We start from the raw sequence: 19,081 nt of genomic DNA, 5'->3' as shown, positions 1-19,081 counted from the left end.
GGGGGGAAAAGGGAGACGGGGAGGGAAATGGGAGGCGGGGAGGAGGCGGAAATTTTTTTCCAATAAAAAATATTTAAAAAAAAATAAGTTAGGCTTTAGTCCATGAAATGGTAACCTAGTGATGCAAGGGTTAATGTGTTAATGCTGAACAATTAAGTTACCCAAAGAAGACAATATCCAAGACTTCAGTATTACAGCAGTGATATAGAAAGTCCTTCTGTATATGTGCTGCTTTTGTTGCATAAATAATAAAGAAACTGCTCTGGCCTGTTGATAGAGCAAAATAGAACTAGGCAAGGAAAACTATACTGAATGCTGGGAGAAAGGCGGAGTAAAGAGACGCCATGTTGCTGCCAGAGGAGAAAGATGCTAGCTGTCAGCTAGAACCTTGCCAGTAGGCCAAAAACTTCGTGGTAAAATATAAAATACTACAAATGGGTTAATTTAATATGTAAGAGCTTGCTAGGAAGATGCTATATTTATTGGCCAAGCAGTGATTTCATTAATACATTTTCTGTGTGGATATTTCGGGAGCCTGGGCGGCCAGGAAATGAACAAGCAGCCTTCTACAACTCAGCAGCATTGTGGGGCCTGAAGGAATGTGTGGCTCTGCTATACCTATTTTCTGTAGTACAGTAAGTATGATAAGAATTATAATAATAAGTAATTTGGTATTGAGGAACTATAGGAAAATCCACAGACATATTCTAAATATCAGATACTTTTGCTCCTCTAAAAAGACTAAAATATAGTTGAACAATTATGTCATTTTCAAAAAAGTTAGAATAGAAAAACCTAAACATTGATCACTTGTACTTTAGCTACACCCCGAATACACAGCAAAGTGATAAGACAACAGTTCCACTAAATATGTCTGCTAAATATCATGATATATAATTTAGCTATCGCATCTGCAAATCTTGACAATATTTTTAGTAACTACATGCATAGATAAACATGTATCAGAGCACTATATTTAAAGCAGCACACTGAGCTTTCTATCATGTTTCCCTAGTTCATGTGCTCTGAGAAATGAGTGTAGAGAGAACCACAAGGATGTGTGTTTATTTTATGTACTTAAGTACACACGTGCTAGGGGGTAGCAGAAAGTCTCGGTGCTTCTTATATTCACATACCATAATTAAGTCTCACTATATATTATATATCACAAGGCATATTTATGAGTTCTAGACTTATAATACATATTTATACTACAGTGAATACTATATAGCCCATATACAGTGAGTACTATAACACTATGTTTATCAATAACACTGTGATTCTTGTATTTCCCCCCTTTCCTAGCCTTTAGTATCCTGGCAGCTGGAAGAAGACGGAAGGACATTAGGTGTCAAAAGTGAATGCTACATTTTGGTTGCAGTTGGTCTACCTTCTGGGAAGGTAACACTGAGTATGATGTGAGTCACAGCAGCCTTTCTCCTTAAGACTGCATTTAATATTCAAGCTACTTGCATACAAACCAGCTTTAGACCTCTCACTGCCTCAGAATCAAATGTATCTTCAAGAAAAAAAACTGTCTATAACAATCCTAAGCCAGGCCCCATCTTTTATTGTCCATTCCTGATTCTATCAATGGGATCAAAAATGATATAAAAATAAATAATGATGTGACCAATGACAAATATGCAAATGTGTGTTCTATCCACAGTGACCTATTATAGTGAAAATGACAGGCCACTCATAATACCGATTACAGTGACAGTACCTGAAAGCAGCTGGATTGACAAGCAATAATCAACATCAAAACTTTCAGCTCATTAGCAATCAAGTATCCAACTGTAGTCATAATATGCTAATTGTAGAGATCAGTTTCTGAAGATGGTCATGGAGTCAATGTGTACATCAGCCATGGGGCCTACTTCCTTTTTGTTTCCCTCACTAATAGTTCTATAACTATGCTCCAGTTCTTGAGATGATAAAATGGGGATAATACTTATCACAACTTATCACACAGAATTGTTTACTGAGATAAAGGAATCAAAGCATGTGAGATGAAGTGTTCACTATATTGCAACTTGTTAGCTACCACTTCCTGAAGCAGAGCCAAAGTTTACAGATTTCATTACTTATAAATAATTGGTGGCCTAGACTGATGAATCTGCCTGGGTGTTCATGATCTGTATTTTTTTCTACTAGTGTTTAAACAACATAGGTACCTGGTGAATGCAATCATCTTCCCCAAAGAAATATGTGCCAGGTCCATGAGAACTGTGTGTGCTAATCACAACGTGCACTGACATTTAGCCCTTCATTCCCAAATATTTATGGAATTAGGCCTACTGTCCAGTAGGTACAGTCCTAGTCTGCTGGGACACAACCATGAAGACAAAGGCTGTTGCTGACAGCATATAACTTTTCTAGTATAACAATAGACAATGAAACATAAAGACTGTAATTTTCCCAAAAGCAATGGAACAGTTTAACGTTAATGTGATTTTCAAGCCAGAGTATAAGACAAACTGGACTGATATTTGAGCAAAGAACCAAGTAAACAGAAGAATGTGACCATGTAAAGATGTGGAGGAAGAATATTCCAAGCAGAATAAATGGCCAATTCCAGTACTTGACGTATAAAATGGCTCAGTGTATTTGAAGAAAGAAAAATGACTAATAGCTCTACAAATATCAAATAAAGTGATACCACAAAGATAGTAAGGGATCTGATAATTCAAAGTCAAAGCTGGGGAATTTTTTTCTTCTTTGGTGGAGCCACCCAAAATTTATTCATGTTTCTACAGACTAACCATCATTGACGTTCATAGAAGTAACCCCAATAAAATATAATGGTTTCATTATGGTGAGTGATGATGGGGACCTAAAGCACAGTAGTGACAATGCAAACAAAGAAGAAAAGATTGGGGCCAGATTTAAGACACAACTGCTGAAGAACTGGATATGGAATATAGATTCCCTAAGAACAAGAAAATTCATAAAGTTCTAAGTTTAGTGTTTCCCCTTGAAACATATAATAATCAAATGCACCTTTTCAAGTCCAACTGTCTTCCTTCAAGAGCAATGCTTTGAAGAAGTATCCCGGAATACTCTTTCTCTCTCTCCCCGAGGGTGTGTGATTACTAGTTAGTTGTGCACTATCTCTTAGCTTTTCATCAACATCACTACTTAACACTATGCATATTCATTTCCAGATGGGGATACACAGATCAGTTTGTGTTCCTTGAAGAAGTTATCATGGACTAGGAAGGCACAGCACTCTTGGTAACCTAAGAAATTATCAGGCACATGTATCTGAATGCAGTGTTGGGCTTCTCATGCAGACTTTAGCCCCAAGGAAATCAGGCTAGGCACGGCTGTCACTCTTAGAAGGCATAACCATAATGCTTAACTTAGGAAAAAGTTGCCCAAAAAGAATGCATAGCCTTCAGAAAGCTCACTCCCAGAAACTGCCTTTATTTTATACATCTTAGCCATATATCTTGCCTCTTCTGTTCTTGGTGCCACACTGTAGATGATATATTCACTTTTTCCCAAGCTTTTCCAGCTGTCCTTAAATTTAACCTTCTCTAGGAAAGTCACAATACAACTATGTACTGGATGACAGAAACAGATCTATATTAATAACTGCACCAGGGGTTCAGAATAACTTAGCATAAATTATAGAACACTAGTCATCATTCAAGCCTTGAAAAATAAAGCCTTTCAAAACATTGGGGTCAATTTGTATGCTTTCATCACAAGCTAGACTACAGATCTACAGTTCACATGTTTGCACAAGGTCTCTAACCATCAGGCCCAACCAAGCTCATAAATTCATCTTATCACAGTGATACCAAGAGTACTAGGAATGGAAAGCATCCGGGTTTCTGAACTAGTCTTAAAATCTAATTTTAAGAACATGCTAAATAGTCAAAACACTATGACTATGGTGACAGATCTAATTAATAAAATGATTTTAATGATCTTTTAAAATCAATTATATAGAAACAACTCCATTGACTATCCAATTTCCTCTGATTCATCTTCTCTCTCTGCCTCTTGCTCAGCAATGTAGATGACATACCCATTTCTGATTCCTGGTTTGAGTAACCCTTGTGTGAATCTTTTTTTTTCTTCCATTTTTCTACCTCATAGTGAAGATCCAAATTTCACAATACATGGACAAAAAGAAACCTAGTATAAACGATGACAAGAATATGCTTGTCTCTTTAATGGGTGATATCCAGTAGTATTATATGGGTATTTGTGAGTGCAGAAACAAGAATAATCTGAACTATACGAAAATCAAATTCCCTTGTGGATAAGCACCACATTTATTATCTGCTTATCTGTTGTTATCTAAGTCTATCCTATTTATTGCCTATTGTGGGTAGTGCAACAAAGCATGAATATATAGTTATTTCTGTGATATTTTAGCATCAAGAGTCTTTCAAGTAATGCCCAAGAATGGTAGAGTTGTGTGATAGTTCTATTATCAGGTTGTAGATTGTCTTTTAAATTTTGTTGAGAATTTCATACATGAACACTGTATTAACATCAAATCCCGCCTTTGACTCCTCCCTTATCTCCCACCCTCCAAGCCCCTCCCAAATTTATTATCTCTTCTTTATTACTGTGATGTGTGTATTCTAATTTAAGATAGTTTTCTCTATTGTTACATGCATGCACGCACACACACTGCCTACTGAGACTACTTAGTGTTAGTTGTATGCATAGGAGTTCACAGATGAATACTTTGTATTGGTTAGCCAATGAGGGGGCTCATCCTATGGCAAATTGGTCGTCTCTTTCTCAGAAGACAGTAATTGCTATATGGTCTCTCTTATTTTCTGTTTCTAAGAACCCTCCATATTGACTTCCACAGTCCTTGAATGTTTACATTCCCACCAGCAATACATATTGATACTTCTTTCCTACATCCTCCCAGGCATTGTTTGTTATTTGTTTTCTTAATGACAGCAGGAAATGGGTGGTGCTTGAGATCATTTTGTTAAGTGAAGTTAGTCAGATGCAGAAAGACAAATATCACATATTTTTTCTTGGGCGAAGAACATAAACTTAACATTGTGCATGCATGTGCAGGACATGAAAGTAAAAGGGGGTTCTGGAAGCAGAGGAACAGCTATCAATGTTGGGAAGGGAAAGACAGGGCCAGGGAATCTATGTTACATGAAAGCAGAAGGGGAACTATGGGGGAGAGGAAGTGGAGCAGCAACAGAGGGCAGGAAGGAAGGCAGTGGGAGAGAGAGGTAAATAAGTGTACAACATACAATGTTATATTTTTCTTAAAATGCCATAACAAACCATTACTTTGTATGCTAACTTTAAATTCCCCATAAAATCAAATTCAATAAAAAATTAAAGTGAATGACTACAACCACCATCTTCTGACCTATATACACCGACTCCTAGGTCCCTTTCACTATTCTGAATATTGTGCAGCAAGATCACTGTCTTATAAATTCCTAAATGTCAACTGTAAACTGAAAAGCAGATAGCTAGTGAAGGGGGAAGTTACTATGCTGACTTCCCTATCATTTAGAAAAATATTTCATGATTAAAAAACAAAACAAGAAAACTAAACACTGTTTCTTGGTAAGCCTACTATAAAAATCTCACCACGCAAGAGCTCATTTAAACCACCTCTTCCTTCCTTCCTTCCTGTGTTTAAACCAGATCTGTATGCATGACTAAACATTATCCCCAACCCCATGGTGAGAGAACATTTATTTTTTTAAAGCAGTCTTTGATATAAAATGTTATCAAAGGCTTTTTGAAAACTCGAATGTTCACCGGCTCCCCCTTGTTCACACCATATTTACCCTTGTCAAAGAACTTTTAGAATGTTAAGGTATAATTCTCTCACAAAACCCACGTTCTTTCCTCCTGTGGATTCTATATATTCAAGAACTTCAACTTTCTGCTATTTATTACAAAATTAACTCTCACGCTCAATTAATAGTTCGCCTTACTGCTTTGTCACTCCTGGGCTAATTCTTGAAACTATATACCCTGTACACCTTTTCCACTCCACATGTCAACTCATTTCCTCTTAACTGCCCCCACTCCAAACAGGAGTTCAGGATAGTGTTACCATATTAAACTGTAATGGCTGAAAAAGCACATCAGGACCCAGTCGTCTGTGATCTCAGATACAGGGTTTCCTCTTTATATCCTGTGTTAGCATATATGAAGTTGTGTGGTCAAATAAAAACAAAGGGTGCCCAGCTGTGATAGGCATCTCCTGGCTACAACCTTCAGGCCTTTTAGTACAGTCTAGAATGGTCCTAGCCAGGGTCTGAAAGTACAATTCAGCTGCTGTTCACCTAGAGTTGGACATTTGGCTGAAATCAAGTCAATCAGATACTAACTGGCCACTGTTTTTGAGCTGTGTTAGCTTAAGAATGAGTATGAAAGAGTAATTCATAGATTTAGCCTTCTGATAAGCATGATAAAAATGCTGTGCATGTAACAATTAGAGGAATATTAAAGATGAAACTATCCAGTCCAGACACAACAAGGAAGTAATCATGCATTCATTAGAGAAGTTACAGAGGATTATTTTTTGTTGTTATTGCTGTTGTTCTTGTTTTGGTTTTCTGAGATAGGGTTTCTCTTTGTAACAGTCCTGGCTGTCCTTGCTTTGTAAATCAGGCTGGCCTTGAGAAGTTACAGGGTTTAAGTATAAGCAAACCTTTCAAGCACAAAAGATTAATTTGCTTACCTAACAAGCTGATGTTTTTTGTTTGCTTGCTTTTATTCATTTTACATACCAACCACAGTTTCCCCTCCCTCTCCTCCTCTGGCTCTCCTCCTCACCTCTCCCCAATTCAACCCCCATCCCAGCATTACCACTCTTGAGCACATACCCAAAGGATGCTCAATCATGCTACAAGGACACTTGTTCAACTATGTTCATAGCAGCATTATTCATAATAGCCAGAACCTGCAAACAAACTAGATGCCCATCAACAGAAGAGTGGATTAAGAAAATATGATACATTTACACAATGGAGTACGATTCAGTTGGGGGGGGCAGTGGCATCGTGAAATTTTCAGGCAAATGGATGGAACTAGAAAAATGCAGATGGTTTCTAATAATCAGAGATGGTTGAAGACCTAAGAAGATGGTTTAGTGGTTAAGAGTATTAGCTGCTCTCACCAAGGATCCTTGTTTTAGTCTAAGCATCAACACAGTACTTCACAACAATCTGAAACTCCAGCCCCTCTTCTGACCTACACAGGCACTGGGCACACACGAGGAGTACAAAGATATATTCAGGCACTCATGTACATGTAAAGAAATAAGTATTTAAAACTTACTCTATTGAAAGATACCATCTTCTTAAATACATAAACAAAAACTGTTGCTTTCCTAGAGTGAGGAGTTGCCAAGTGGCAGACCGGAAGAACTACCCTGCCTGTAGTTCTGCATTACTTGTTATAACAGTTAAAAAAAAAAAAAAATGGATCTGTGGCTCCTTTAAACAAGAGGAACATCAAGCTGATCTGGGAGTGATGAAACTGCAATCAAGACCTATGATCACACACGCAGTAGCTGCTGAGTTATGAACACATGCTCTACAGTTCACCACAAACTTTTCCATTCCTCGACGTCTTCTTCTAGCCCATTTAATTTCTTTCTATGATCTACCAGATTTCATTTCCTTTGTTTCTGCTATTTGCTAAGTTTTCATTTTGATATTTCATTCATGGTGTCATGAATATTCCATACTAGATGATATTCAGGAGGCTGTTCATTAAAATCTAAAATATGAGTGCTAACAGAAGGCTTCAGCCACCAGAAACACACACACACACACACACACACACATGAGCAGAACTGGTAAAATTCTGAGTGTATATCCACTTAATTACCTTTAGAAGACTTAGGGGCTGAGGAGATGTCCAGTGGGTAACATAGTTTCTGTATAAGCATAAGGACCAAAGTCTAGATTCCCAGCAACTGCATAAAAGCCAGGCATAGTGGCATGCAGCTGTAACTTCAGAGCTGTGCAATATACAGGTCCTGATAGTTTTCTGGGTAGGAAACCTACTAGCTTCATGTTTGGGAAGAGATTTGTCTCAGCAAATAAGGTGAACAGTGATTCAGGAAGACATCAGATGTGGACTTCTTCCCCCACACAGCCCCCGACACACACGTGATAGATTAAAAAAAAACATAACAGATATAGAAAGAGAAAAATGTATTTTATGCTCTGAAATGCCAAAAAAATTTAAAAATGCATCAATAGTTTTTTTTTTTCCATTTCCATTCTGTTCTAGCAATAAAAGGCTTTAGGGAATGTCTATGATTCGGGGTTATATCATTCATTTATATTTTTTTTAAAAAAATCAATGTATAAGATAGTGATTAATCAAAGTTTAAACTTCATTATGAATCCATCTTATTTAGAATGCTCACATATTTCAAAAATATTTTAAAGTGATTTTTTTTAGTTATTTACCAGGTAATATGAACATAATCCTTATATTTCATGGAAGTTTTACAGTTCTCAAATCAGCACAGAGAAATTAAAATACTGGAAGCAAAGCAATGCTCACTTCTCTGACATGAATATATGGACGCAGACCATGCAGGGCAGGCAGTAAAAGTCCCAGACTCCAGCCCCACTGACCCCACCACTCTAACCAGGAGAAACTGCTAGGCATAAAATGCTGCTTCAAAATAAAAGCGGGAGGCTGCTGACAGGGCTCAGTGGGCTGACTAATGACATCAGAGCACAAATTTCCTCATTTGTGGGTATGGTTTTCTTTTGTAAAACTTTGCATTAAAAAGACAAAACGCCATTTTCAAGCATTTACAATAATCACATCACATATTAACTTAGAAATGACAATTTGTCTTCTAATTTCACAAGCCTTGGAATTTTTTCAAAAGTAAATTCACTTTATTTTAATAGACTCTGATAGAATGTAATGCTTGACTGCACAAAAATATTGCTAGGGCTAATTTTTCAGTATGTATGACAAGGGTAGCCAACACCTACTGTTACTATATAGGAAAAACACACAGCTTAGGTACAAGAGTTTCTCACGTCCTCCATTTTTATAAAAGTGAAGAACATGGAAATTGTCTCTAAAAAAGATGAAAAACTGAAACTATTGACAGAGATTGTTTGTTCCAGTTATTAAATTGCCTTTATAATTACAAGCTCAAAGAAAATCCACAAACTAACATAATATCCATAAAATATATTTTTCACATAATTGTGTATATTTGTAGTATACCCGAACTCTTTGATGCTATTAACCCCAAAGAGCAGACAGTTAAGAAAATATAACTCTAATTAGTCGAGTACAGTTCCAACAGTGATTCCGATATTACTGAAACTGCATACCAACCATGGACTGAATTTCAACTTTGCCCTGGTGACATCAAATCGTATTATAGATCAATTAAGAGTCATGAAAAAAAAAATTGGCTGGTAGCCCTTATCATACATAGCCTTTAAAAAAGCAATTTTAGTTCCTATCAAGGTAAGAATCAGGAGTTGTAATTTTTTAATACAGCTGCAAAACAATAGGACCCATTAATAGCTGAACTTTTGACAGCACTATTCAAGATGATTTATGAGTTTGTATATAATTTGATTATTCTATTAATTCTGCTGATTACTGCTTCAGCTAATAAAGTGAAGGTCACTTCCAAAATAAATCTTCATTACATTTCACAGAAAGTAACTGCCTCCAACTAGTTGTTTTCTTTAATTAAAAACTAATGTAACAAGAAAGAAGATAGGCTTCAGGGTTACTCATCTGTTGTACTGTGTGGATATAACATACAGAAGGCAAATCTAATGCAATACAAAGTGTTCCTTCACCTAATACTTTAATTTCAAAACTGGAAATATTACATTTATTTATACTAATACTAAAATTACAAAACCCAACTGTACTAATGTTTTAAAAATTAAAAAGAATATTTTAATTTATAAAAGGATATTTAAAAAGTCCCTAAACACACATTAAAAAATGTAAAAGAATGTTTTCACTTCTAAAATTATATATGTGGGGTTATGTCCATGAAAAAAGAACAGTACACGATCATTGCCTTAACCAGATCTTTCCTAGGCGCAAAAAGAAGCTCTCTATGCTCCATAAGATAAATAATGGGCACAGGGCCCGGAGAAGTTGGAGAGAGATCAGAGGAAAAATGGTCAGAGCTCATATTAATACATTATTCTTATTTAATCTATTTTTACACACAGAACATTCTGTGTCCTAGATTTAATGCTTCATTTTATTATTTTTTTAAAGTTCCTCAGCCCTTCAGCTTGAGGTCCTATCATCAAAGCTGATGAATCATATAACCGCATCAAACCAATAAAGCAAATTAAATGATGCATATTTTCCCACAAAAGTAAAAATCAATCCTCAAACTCAGGAAATAACATTTCAAAAGACTGAAAGTTCGATCATAATAAATTATAGAGGTACAAAAATACCACAAAGAAGTAGGCAGCAATAACTTTCATGCATCCTCAATCAATTGGGCTTCTACCACATACTATATTTGTGTTTAACTGCTTTGTCCCACTATGATCGCCTTCCCTTTTATATATACGAAAAGATTCTGCATTCCAGCTATATACCCTAATGGTACTTGGCATTTAGAGCGCTCTTCCCATAACCTTTAAAACTCATGTTGTTCCATCATACTCTGGCACCACACTCAAATGTTACCTACCTTCCTGAGTAGGCTTACATACCCATTTCCCTCTACCACCTACCATATGTCCTTCCCAACAATCACTGCATGAAAAAAAAAATCCCTCATTTTTCTCACAGAACATTCACTCCAATTATTTCACATGTCTCCCAACATTCTTCACCACCTCCAAAATCTCTTTTCATCAGTTAGTTTATCATGAACATGAACATCTACCAAAACACTGGAGAATTTATTTGGCAAGTTAAAAATTTTATTCTAAACTTGCATGTGATAAAGCAAGGATCCTGTATTTATACTCAGTTGCTCCTAATTGATTTGGTGGTGGCGGTGGTGGTGGTGGGAATTCACAGGCCACAGAAATCATCTAAGACTACTGCAAATGTAGTGGTGGTGGAAAACAATGAACTAACTAACCACACTCTTACTAATAAAGTCCATATTTTCAACAGATTTAGAGTTCAGTTTGTGGTCAAAGAAAACCCAGAAAGAAAGAGAAAGATGGTGGGAAGCAGAGAGGGAGAGAATACATTCACCATTTCTTTAAGGCAAGTTCTATGCTAGGTATTTTTCTGACAATTTGGCACCAACTAGAGTTATCTAGTAAGAAGGAGTCTCAATTGAGAAAATGCCTCCATCAGATTGAATGCAAGTCTGTAGGGAATTTCCTTGATTAAAGACTGATGAGGCAGGGCCTAGCCTACTGTGGGCGATGCCACTGCTGGGCTGGTGGTCGGAAGTTGTATATAACAAAGCAGGCTGAGTAAGCCATGGAAAGCAAGCTACAGTATGAAGTGTTCCACAGTCTCTGCTTCAATTCCTGACTCTGGGTTCTTCCCTTGAATTCCTGCACTGACTTCTTCAATGATGGACTGTGACATGGAAATGTAAGCCAAATAAACCCCTTCACCCCCAAGTTGCTTTTAGTCAAATGTTTTGTTGCAGCACAAATGAATTACCTATTTTAACGTTTTCCCTAATAGGACACTCAAATCTTTATCAAGTAACTTGAGAGCCTGTTTAGAAGTTGTAGGAAGGAAATGAAGCTACTCCTACACACTTGATTGAAGACTAGTCCTCCTCTGTAATGGAAGAAGGGTGGTCCTGTTCCACTGAATGCGCAGCTCGGGGAAGGATGGGGATGTAGTGGTAAGCCAGAAAGTGAACACACCTAACCAGCCAACCAGATCAGCAAAATCAATCCTGGTGATTGATGTCACAACTAGATAGTCCTCACATCGATTTTATCAAGTTATTTGTAGAACTATCAGCTTCCCCCTTTATTTCCTAACATAAGATCTAAAATTATGTTTTTATTTTTCATTGAAGTAGAAGGAAACATACATTTCAGTTGTTAAACAATACAATTTGTATCTAACAAGATCAATAGTAAATTATCACCTCTACCTGACTAATGGTTTAAAAACTTCAGGCTCGATACTCCAAGAAGTAGTGAGAACCATGTTTCCTGAAGGCAAAATAAAGTGGAATAACAGGGGGACCTATGCAGAGCCCCCAGGTTTTCTTATCTGTGCTAAAAGCCATAAAAGCTCTCTGGGTACATGTCTGGGAATGAATGCATGAATCATAGAAATGTGTGTTGGGAGAGAGATGGGTTGAGAGCTACTCACTGTACAATTCTGTCAAGAAGGAATTGTGCCAGAAAGATAACTTCACAGCTACTCAACCAGCTTTCATTCAGCTTCTGACTATCTTTTGTTTGCCTGATTTCTGAGAGATAAGTAAGGCGTCTTTTGACACACCAAAATGGCATTATGCAATTAGGTTCACATGCATGCAAACTTAGGCTCATATCTATAGATTAAAATTCTTTCATAAGTTTCACGGAGTGGGTATTCCTTAGAAGCTGAAATTTAACCTGTTGAGGCTGGTGGATTATTACCTTTTAAACTTACCATCTAAGAGAACTTTTCAAATGCAATGGTCATAACGATTTTCTTAGCACATTTGTTTGTGAGTAAGAGCATTTGCATGAGAGAGCTGCAACTGAAAAGCACAAGCATTTGCTTTACTTCCACTGGCTCTGAATATCAGCCGGTTTCAGTGAATTAATTGATGCCAAAAAAGAAAACAATAGTTCCAAATTTACGTGCCCAAGAAAAATAACTTTCGACTCTAGTAAACATTTCAAAAATAAAAGAAGATTTCTGTCTATTTTTGTTGTTATTAGACTTACTATAAAATAAAAACTATATCAGAGATAGTCAACGTATTATCATTTGAAGTAAAAAATAAAAAAAGAGGTTACACTTGATTGGTCTGTATTATATAGGCTTTGCCATGGTTTGCTGGTTTCATACACCATGACAGTTATGTCCAAAAATACAGTAAATATGTCTTTACTTCTGCTTTTGGCAAATAAAACTAATATTTATTTTTACATATATTTACTAGGAAAATACGTACAACATGACACATACACTACCACAGGGCAGGAAAGAATGAAGTCCAAGTTCACAAATGTGGCAAGCAAAAAGTTCCTTTTAGAGAGGGAGAACAATTCCCAGCAACCACATGGTGGCTCACAACCACCTGTAATAAGGTCTGGTGCCCTCTTCTGGCCTGCAGGCATACACATAGACAGAATATTGTATACATAATAAATAAATAAATATTTAAAAAAAAGAATATAGAAGACAACAGCAGCTCTGATCTGAGCATGTTTTAGGGCTACTGAAATATGACTTTAAATGTCCATTTTGAAATATGAAGGACAGAAATACTTTAGTTAGAATGTTGGCCTTGTAGACATTAGGCACTTCCGGCCTTTCTATTACACCTAAAAATCAAAATTCACACATTATCACCATAACATAACTTGGAGAGTATTTGAAGTAAAAGTGGCTTGAATGTTGTTAATTTACATGTTAGGCACTAATATCTTTGCAAATATCTGTTTCCTTAATCCTTTTAACAGTTCTGTGAAGTATATAGTTTAAAACATAAAAGCAAAGTCAGTCATTCACTAGACAAATGAGGTTATTTTTGAGTTAATTTCCTCTAAATGTACCTTAAGTTTATGGGTATGCGCATATAAGATTACTATTACTGTAGGTTAAAGAAAGAATACTTTATAATTCTGTAAACTTAGTTGAAAACAGTCACACTGTTGTTTAAAACAACAGCAAAACTACCCTACAAATGGCAGTGCAGAGGCTTGAAAGGTATGGGTGCTTACAGCTGAATGTGCATCAGTAGATGAATTCTAATTTCCGTTAAATATTAGTGTAGGTGAACATTACAAAATCCTCGTGTGTCTTGTGTTACCCCACAGAACATAACTCAAGATACAGCAGTCACTTAGAAGTAGTTCAAACTAGTCTGATTCCTTAAGGAAGTAAAATAGTATATGCTTCCCTATACGTGTCATTCATTTTTTTAGCAAACTGTTTACATACAGAGTACAAAGCAAAAATATTTAAACACTTGTGAAGAAATGATAAATTGGCAAAATTCAAATCAGACAGATTTTGTGATATAAAAGTATTTTGGGATTTTGTGCATGTGTGGGACCACTTACACTTGCCTATAAGTGGAGGCCAGAAGTCAACCTTGAGTGTTACTCAGTTCTTGAGGTAGAGCCTCCCACTGACTCCCATTGGTTAGAATGAACTGCCAAGGAACTCTGGTGATCCACCTATCTCTGCCCCTCTATATTAAAGTTACATTCACAGAGGCACTGAACTGAAAGGAACTGAACTTGGGTCCTCATGTCTGCAAGACAGGTAGTTATAAACTAAGCTCTCTCCAACCCTACAAATAGCTTTTTCATGTGGGTTCTGTGAATAAAACACAGAGACTAGTGGCTGCATAGAAATCAGTCTACTACTGAACTATCTTCCTGGACCAGATCAAGTTTTTACTCTATTTCATCATTACCAGACTAGTGTGAACCTTCTGCCTAATTTGTGGTAAGTGAGATGGTTTTCAAAAATAAAGATGGGCCCAAATTTTACATCAACTATCTCAGTCTCAAGCCAGGTGTCATTTATCTATTTAGTCAAAAAAAAAATGAAAATAGTTTCTGTACTACAGTGCTTATTGTTTTTTACAATTTCAAAATTGATTAAAATATTTAATTTACTATGTCCATACTATATACACATTGTGTAACAGTTTCCTCAGAGATGAAAACATTCCATTAGAAGCGGAAGTTCCTTAAGTAGGAAAACAATTCAAAATAGCTTCAGCAAGTCCCTGAAAAGAACAAGATTTACTAGGTCCCTCTCTGCTAGAGTAAACAAAAGCTGAGATGTCCAGGCAGTCAGATGTCTCAGTCATTTTTAGAGTTTTTGGAAGATGTTTGAAATGTACATTTTTGTTTACTTAAATAATATTCTATCTTTCTGGGGTCTTGGATGGAGTTGAAGGCTAGATAGTTGTAGTTGCAGTTTTCCTTAGTTATGACAGAGAGAAAATTAGGTATAAAACTTTAGATTCATTAAGACAGGATAGATTATGGAGTATTTTCTTTGAATTTGCCAGACGCAGATGAAATAGAATTCAGTACACTGTGAATGTAATCTTTAGTTGATAATTGTTCTTACTGTATACAGTCTTACTGTGTTAAAGTTAAAACTTTTCAGTCTTGTTTAGAAAGGACAAATGGGAAAATGTTGGGTAATATTTTAAGGTGTGTTTTGTTGGGCAGAGTATAAATAGGAGGAGAAAAAAGAAACAATGAGAGAACAAGAGAAGGAAGACTCAGGGGCCAGCCACTCAGCTACACAGCAAGACATGGAGAAAGAAGTAAAGATAGGTATATAGTAATAGAGAAAGATAAAAGTCCAGATGTAAAAGATAGATGGGATAATTTAAGTTAGAAAAGCTGGCCTGGGTCTGAAAAAGCCTGGGATAAAACCGGACTCGCTGAACATAGCGGACAATGAGGACTACTGAGAACTCAAGAACAATGGCAATGGGTTTTTGATCCTACTGCACGTACTGGCCTTGTGGGAGCCTAGGCAGTTTGGATGCTCACCTTACTAGATCTGGATGGAGGTGGGGGGTCCTTGGACTTCCCACAGGGCAGGAACCCTGATTGATCTTTGGGCTGACGAGGGAGGGGACTTGTTTGGGGGAAGGGGAGGGAAATGGGAGGTGGTGGCGGGGAAGAGACAGAAATCTTCAATAAATAAATAAATAAATTTAAAAAAAAAGAAAAGCTGGCTAGAAACAAGCCTAGTTAAGGATAGGCATTCATAAGTAAGAGTAAAACAACCAAAACAGTGAGACTCGCTCTCAGAGAAGTCAAGCTACAAAGAAGACTCTCAAATGAAAAAAAAAAAAAAAAAGAATCTACAAAGACAACTCTAAGACCAAAACAACTGCCTAGGATAAATCAGAAACGAGCTGAGATGCCTGGGAGAGGTTTATGCCAGAGTAACTTAGAATGCACTCTCTCCAACCTGTTGAGCTTCATGAAGGCTGTGCAGTGTGCTCCAAGATCCCAGCTGTTACACATGTTTACCTTTGTGATACAGCTGTTTTGGAGTCATTTCTGCTCCAATAACCCCACATTCATACTCCTATAAGTGACCTCAATAAAACTCATTGGTTCACCGAATTGGACTTATGTGGTGTCTGTACTTTGGTTTACTGTAGGATCGTAATCTGGGGTAAGGAAACATGTGTGTTGTGTCCCTCAAGAAAAGTTTTGTCTAACAACAGTATCAAACAAAGTTCTATGTAATGACATATGAGCAAAATTTAAAAATTAAATAACAATAAAAACTATAGGGCATGAATTTGTGGTAGGAAGTACAGAGAGACAAAGATGACTTAAGTTTTACATAGTAAGCAACAGATACAAAAATTAGGTTAATTAAATTATTGAACTCTAATACTAGATCCAATTTATATAACCTGAAAAAAGTCTACAATATACAAACTAATTGTTCAGTAGTCACCCAAACATTCACTTTAAGTACCAAGACTATAAAGTCATACAACTTTGGTATAATAATATTCTCTATCACTTTAGATAATAGAGAATATATGTTCTTTTATGTCATTACATTTGAGTCTTAAAGTATCCAAGGATGGGGCTGAGGAGATAGTCCATTCATTAAGAACACTGGCTGCCTGCCCTTCAAAAGAACTAGAGTTCAATTCGCAATATTCACATGACAGGTCACAACTGTCTGTAACTCCAGGTCTAGCAGATTCAATGCCCTCTCCATGGACTCCATGGGCAACAGGCAAACACATAGTGCAGACATACATGCAGGTAAAACAACCATATACATTTTTACTTGCCTATAACGTTGTAAAAATATCCAAGAGATGGAGATAAGATAATATTATTACATTTTCCATAATATAAGGACAACTAAGGTACTGGGAATTTAAAAGAAACGTTCATCAATAACTAATTACAAATAACACGAAAAAGAGAGAACTCAATTTAGAGGCTGCCTTTGTTTGGCTTCTTGTTTTATTTGTATTTTGTTTAATTCAGAATGAGAACATTAAATTTATATTAAAAATTATCATACTTTATGTACTATTTCTATCACCTTAGGAAGAGAAACAGTTATTCCAAAGAGATGATATAAGTTGCCTTTGAATATTTCTTAAAAATTTCCACATTAATACATTACAGTTTAGTTAAATAACACTAAAATTTCAGGCTCAAACACCGACCTTCTTTAAAATATCAGCCTTATCTAATAAGTACCCAGTTATATTTCATCCTAATACACATTACTGAAAGTACTTTAAGATTTGTAATGTATGTATGTAACATAAGGAGAAAATGGTCTTGGACAAGTTTTCATACCTACCTATTAGGATATCCTATTACCTGAATGAGAACTGAAGTAGGCTATTTCTAAATAGAAACTCAAACTGTGTTACTTAGTCAATAAAGTTCTAATAAACTCTAAACAGTTACAATAAATCCTCCACACTATACACTTAAATATTAGCAAGAGGTTATTCACATTAATTCTTTCCCTGTCAAAACCTGAGGAGTAATGTAGGCAAGAATACAAAGCATTCCATTGCTTTATTAACGACAATGCTCACTGATCTGTGAATAACCTGGAAAAAGAATGAAGATTATTGAGTTACTTTACCAATCTATCCATCCATCACTACAGATCAGGTTTCAAAATGATGGATCACCTCACCACCCTGCTGTTTATCCCACACAACATTCTCTCCTCAAAAGGAAAAACACACAAACAATTATACAAACATGACCATGCTTATCCTACACAACTTCTATGGAAGTACAAACTAACAACTAGAAAGCTCCTTTAAATAATACAGAATTGATTCTGAAAATTAGGTGTATCCCTGTGATTATTTTATATACCAGAATTCTAGAGTCTATACTAATTCTTGAAATACAGCTCCTCAACTTTCCAATTTTTTTATTTATCTATTCCACATCACTCTTGTAATTTCATGAGAATAATTCTCAACTAAGTGTAAATCAGCAGTATATATCATTGGCACGTGGTGCAGACTGGCTATCATAGAGACTTTTCAGGTACACAGAGAATTGGTTAACTTCTTTCGGGGAACAAATGCAGTTACATATATTATTTGGATAAAATTAGGTATGCAATTCCAAAGTATCCCAAATTTCTGAAATCTAAGTGAATGATGAAAGACTGGATGTGAAGTCATTGTAAAGGAATTTGGTAAATCCCTCTTCTATCCAAGTTTTCACTATTTTTATTTTAAACTGAGACCTGCTTTTTAAATGATAGATTTAAGTTTGTAATATAACTGTAAGTCAAATACAAAAGTGTAATAGAATTACAATCATATACATATTTTTTAGATTTATAGACTGAACAGATACAGAGGAAATACACAAAAATGTTCAAAGTTATATTGATAATTAGTTACAAAATTCAGGCATTATAGTGCATGATTACGATCCCAGCCCTTGACAGACTCCAGTAGAAGAAGCACTAAGAGTTTGAGGTCAAATTTGTCTACGTAGTAAGTGCAAGTCAAGTCTGAGCTATATAGCAAAAACTCATGTCATAAAAAACAAAAATGGAATGGATTTGATTCTTTCCTTTCCTGCTTAATTATTTTTTTTGTAGTGCTGGTAATAGAACCCCAAATCATGTAGAAGAACTACCATGTAGCTACAACCAGAGCCTTCAAATTCTTAGCAATAGCAATAAGACAACATAAGGAGATCAAGGGGATTCAAATTGGAAAGGAAGAAGTTAAACTTCCGTTATTTGCAGATGATATGATAGTGTACATAAGTGACCCCAAAAACTCCAACAAAGAACTCCGACAGCTGATAAACACCTTTAGTAATGTGGCAGGATACAAGATCAACTCCAAAAAATCAGTCGCCCTCTTATACACAAAGGATATGGAAGCAGAGAGGGAAATCAGAGAAGCTTCACCTTTCAC

At 36.1% G+C, this 19,081-nt stretch overlaps 1 protein-coding gene across 1 annotated transcript in view; it reads right to left on the bottom strand.

Moving 5' to 3' along the window:
- Chm (CHM Rab escort protein) overlaps positions 1–19,081 on the bottom strand; it is a 170,023-nt gene that overhangs the window by 55,489 nt on the left and 95,453 nt on the right. The gene's annotated exons all lie outside the window — the stretch shown is intronic.

The sequence above is a fragment of the Alexandromys fortis genome, unplaced genomic scaffold (genome assembly GCF_014885135.2).
Source record: "Alexandromys fortis isolate MF-2015 unplaced genomic scaffold, M_Fortis_MF-2015_v1.1 scaffold_230, whole genome shotgun sequence".
In the NCBI taxonomy this organism is placed as follows: Eukaryota; Metazoa; Chordata; class Mammalia; order Rodentia; family Cricetidae; genus Alexandromys; species Alexandromys fortis.
This window is presented reverse-complemented; position numbering and strand designations above follow the sequence as displayed.